We start from the raw sequence: 4,542 nt of genomic DNA, 5'->3' as shown, positions 1-4,542 counted from the left end.
CTGGAGCTCACCTATCACATTCTATCAGTCAAAGCAAGTCACGTAGCCAACTCAGACTCAAGCGGTAGGGCAGACAGCACACTCTACTTTCTGATGGGATGAACTGCAAAATGTTATAGCCATGGTTTTTGTTCTACCACAAAAAATTCTGATCCAGGCTCGGATAGCTACTTTTCTGCCATTTACACCTAATTAAAAATGACACCACTGAAATTAAAATCCCCTTGAATTACACTCCTAAATATTTTAGCTGCACCAAACTGAAATTTTCCAACAGAGAGACACTGTGTTATTTGCCTTACTGTAATTGTCAGATACATAACAAGCTTCCTGAACAAGATGCTGCACGAGGAAATACACTGAACCGTTATCACCATCACATCAGTTATGTCCAAGATGGATATAAAATCAACATTGTCAATATACAATGCCCCAAAAGGGAGTGCTAGGCTTTTTTCCCCTATCGAATTTAAAGATTTAAGATTTGAATGCTTAAAAGTGTGCATATAGAAAATAAGGGGGACATTTTAAAAAATAATCCTTGGGTAAAGATCTTTTTAAGCATGACCTACAGGCAGAAACCATAGATGCAATGATTGATAGCTTTAAATATAAACAAGTTTAGGACTTCTGTATGAAAAATACAAATATGACATACACACATAAAAATAACAAGTACTTACTAAGAACCAAGTACTATTCAAAGAACTTTGTGTATCTTAATTCATTTGGTCCTTACACTAGCCCTATGAGGTAGATATTATTATTTTCCCCATTTTTAGGTGAGCAAACAAAGGCGCAGAATGATTACATAAGACACCAAACTCAGGTAGTACGTAGCAGAGCCAGTATTTAAATCAAGCAGTTTAACTTCTAACTCACTATGTTCTACAGAAAACCTGGAAAACAGAGAAAAATAACTATGACAAAGGCTTAATATCACTGATACATTAAGAACTCTTGCAAACAAAAAAATAAACAGAAAAATACACCACTTTCTGTGGACAAGGGCTATGGACAAACAATTCACAAAAGGAAAATGTAAATGGCCTATAAAATATGAAAAATGTTCATCCTCACTAGGAATTATAGGAGCTCTAACAAGATACCATTTCTCTCTTGGCCAGTTTAGCAAAAACAAAAACAAAGCACAGATAATATCCATGGATATTATTTCCTTGCTGGTAGGAAGGTAAACTGATAAAATATTCTGAGAGGATAATTTAGATATATATATACACCATTCAACCATTCAAACACACATACGGTTGATCCAGCTATTTTACTCCTAGTAATTTTTGCAAAGAATTAATCAGACAAGTACATGAGATGTAGGTTAGAGAAATTTACTGTAGCATTTTTTATATTTACTTAAATACTGGAAAAACAGAAGACTGATTAAATATGCTGATTTCTCCACAAATAGAAGAGTATTTAGCTGTTAAAAACAACGATGTATATTTCCATTTCCTGACATGAAAAGAGTAGGTTTATAAAACCGTTTAAAGAATACAGTTTCATCTTTTAAAATCTGTGTATGTATAGATTATATATTCTCTCTGGGTCATGGAGAGTTTTTTATATATTTACAATATTATACTTTACTTCTTAAATAACTCACGTATTTCATGTCTCACTTCTGTAATCATAAAAAAGCCAATCACCTTCTCTGTATTAGTTTAGAGTACTGAAACTCTCCCCAGGCCCTAATATGACTCGCTTCAGAAAAACCTACCAGCAAGAAGACAATTCTATTCTCCATCTCAGAGAACAGCTATGTGACTGATTTTGCTAGAAACATGAAGAGAACATTTACTATAACACAGTAAGGGCTATGTGATACTCAGAACTACCCAAAGTCACTGCCTCATGGCCTCCAACACCATATTCCCCAACTCATTCAGCTTTTTAATCACCTGTCATCTGAGAGCTGAAAATAATGACAGAGATGACAAATCACAGCTCCCCAAAGCTTATCAGCCAATCCAACAAAGGAGGAAAAAATCAACTTATATACTTTTATATGGGTTTGAGGAAACAGGATGAGAGCTCAGGAAAACTCACTTCATAAGCGCAGGCAATTAACAGTCACTGAGTCGTGGGCCTTCTTAAGTAAAGATGTCACATGCTCAGAGTCAGGGACAGTCAGAAGCTGCGGAATGTCCTCACCTGCTGACTGATGAAAATGACTGACGCTGGGGTGCCAGCTGAAAAATCAATTATTCCCATCTACTAGGCAACTGCCCCCTACACAGTCAGCAACAGCAGGTGGCAGGCAGGGGAGATTGCTGGTTTGTTGTTAACATGCATTATCCATTTCTCTGGCCTTGGTGCTTTACAACAGCAAAACCAATAGGCTGCTCCAAACTAAGAAATGGAGAAAGTGGGCACCAACTCCATGCCAAGTGCCCAGAACCATCCTAAAACTCAGCCACAGACAAATTACAAGTGAGAAGATTCCTTGTCCCACCATCTTTTTCCATATACCATGTCTTTCCTATTTCTCACAGTAATAAGAGACAGAAACCAAAGTTTTGTGTATTCCTAATAATTAAGGCCATTTTTGTTTAAAAGGGGGAAAGTAGGGATTCCTTTTCAAAGGCACCTCAGCTGTTTTTCAGCCTACTCACCACTTGCTTTATGTCCTGGTGGCCCCAGAAGTCCTCTTTCAGTATGTGGAGTTACCTTTCCAAAGGACAGAACCTAAAAAGTAAAGTTAAGAAGTTCAGAAAATTCACTTCAGTACTTGCCAAGCACTGTAAATAAAGAAAATATAGAGCCTCTTTTGTCAAATCATTTATGTTTAAACTGTATTTTGAGAAAATATTTGTCTGGTTCTAATGTCTGCTGCTGTTTATCAATAAAAGTTACAGAATTGTGGGGATGCAAAATGGTACAGCCATTTTGGAAAAGAGTTTGGCAGTTTCCTATAAAGTTAGATATACATTTACCAAATGACCTACCAATTTCACTCCTAGATGAAATGAAAATTTATGTTCTCGTAAAAAGCTGTTCATGACTGTTTATGGTAGTTTTGTTCACAATATCCCAACCTGGAAAGAATCAAAATTTTCCTCCACTGGGAGACGTGGAATGGGTAAACACATTGTGGTACATACATAGAATGAAACATTGGTCAGTAATAAACAGGGACAATAATAAAATTACACTAATATATTAAGGAAGACAAATAGAAGGATACATACACCTGTTCAGGATAGAGTCATAATGGTGGCAATTTTCTCTAATCCATAGACTTAGTGTAACTCCATCAGAATTTCAATAGTTTTTCATGTAGGTTGATGAGCTAGTCATAATATTTTATGGAAAAACTAAATTCCAAGATTAGCCAAGAAATTCTGAAAAACACCAGCAGATTTGCTCTGCCAGCTACCTGGAATTTTTATGAATAGAACAGAGTTGAGAAAGGGTCCCAATTTTTTAATTTTTAATTAATTTTTATTGGCGTATATTTGCTTTACAAATCTAGGTAGAAAAAAGAACTCAAAGAATTCCTCTTCATTGGTAAACTACTCAGTCTCTCATCTTGATTACTGATACATTTTCCTGTTTCAACATTTGCTTATGCTACATTCTCTCCTTTTACTTCCATGCGAGAGTTAAAATGCAATCTGGAGAAGCAGCAGACAGGACTCCGAAGAGTACATCACTCTTTGCAAGACCCTAGTACCATGGACAGAAGCACTAGCCCTGCCTATCCAAATAAAAATGCATTCATGTCTGCATTGGGCTTCCCTGGTAGCTCAGACGGTAAAGCATCTGCCTACCATGCGGGAGACCCAGGTTCGATCCCTGGGTCGGGAAGATCCCCTGGAGAAGGAAATGGCAACCCACTCCAGTATTCATGCCTGGAAAATCCCATGGGCAGAGGATCCTGGTGGGCTACGGTCCATGGGGTCATAAAGAGTCGGACACGACTGAGCGACTTCACATGTCTGCTCAATTGGCAAAACCTTTCCTCCAAAAGCTTCCTGAAAGAGATCAAACAGGCACGGATGCTGCACTGAGCACTAGACAGCAAAATCAGGAGACCTAGGTAGAGATTCACGAAATCTGCCACTAATTCATGACATGATCTTAAATGAATTACTTCACATTTCTGTCAAAGTCTCAGCAGGAAAAAAGTCAAATCAGGTAGCTCAAGAGACTTCTGAAATTCTGGGAGACTGAAGAGAATCAATAAGGAGTGTTGAAATACCCAGACATTAGCAATAATAGAAAGCTATTTCCTCCTTTAGTCCTGAAGATGTAAGAGGAAAAGGTGAGGGTGTAACAGGGACCCAGTGAGATAGGAGGCTGTAAAGGAGGGAAAGAATGAGCCAAAGCCAAAAACCACATCACAAAATGTGGAAACATCAATTCTTTCCTCCCCTCCTCAATTTCCTTCTGGTATTTTCCATTAGCTAAACTCAACAGGCTAATTGGAAAGAGAGGGTAAGTGATGGTGGTCAGCCTCTACAACTCAGGTCAGGGCACAGAGGGACCACGAATTGATCCTAGAAAGAGCGGAATGAAGAGAGC

General features: G+C 37.9%; 1 non-coding gene across 1 annotated transcript; it reads left to right on the top strand.

Annotated features, from left to right (window-relative positions):
- The first annotated feature begins 3,753 nt into the window (after positions 1–3,753).
- TRNAG-ACC (transfer RNA glycine (anticodon ACC)) lies at positions 3,754–3,825 on the top strand. The gene has a single exon. It is a non-coding gene; the product is annotated as a tRNA-Gly (tRNA).
- The last annotated feature ends 717 nt before the right edge of the window (positions 3,826–4,542 follow it).

The sequence above is a fragment of the Moschus berezovskii genome, chromosome Y, assembly GCF_049115385.1.
Source record: "Moschus berezovskii isolate FMDL1 chromosome Y, NW_MosBer_1.0, whole genome shotgun sequence".
Classification (NCBI taxonomy): domain Eukaryota; kingdom Metazoa; phylum Chordata; class Mammalia; order Artiodactyla; family Moschidae; genus Moschus; species Moschus berezovskii.
This window is presented reverse-complemented; position numbering and strand designations above follow the sequence as displayed.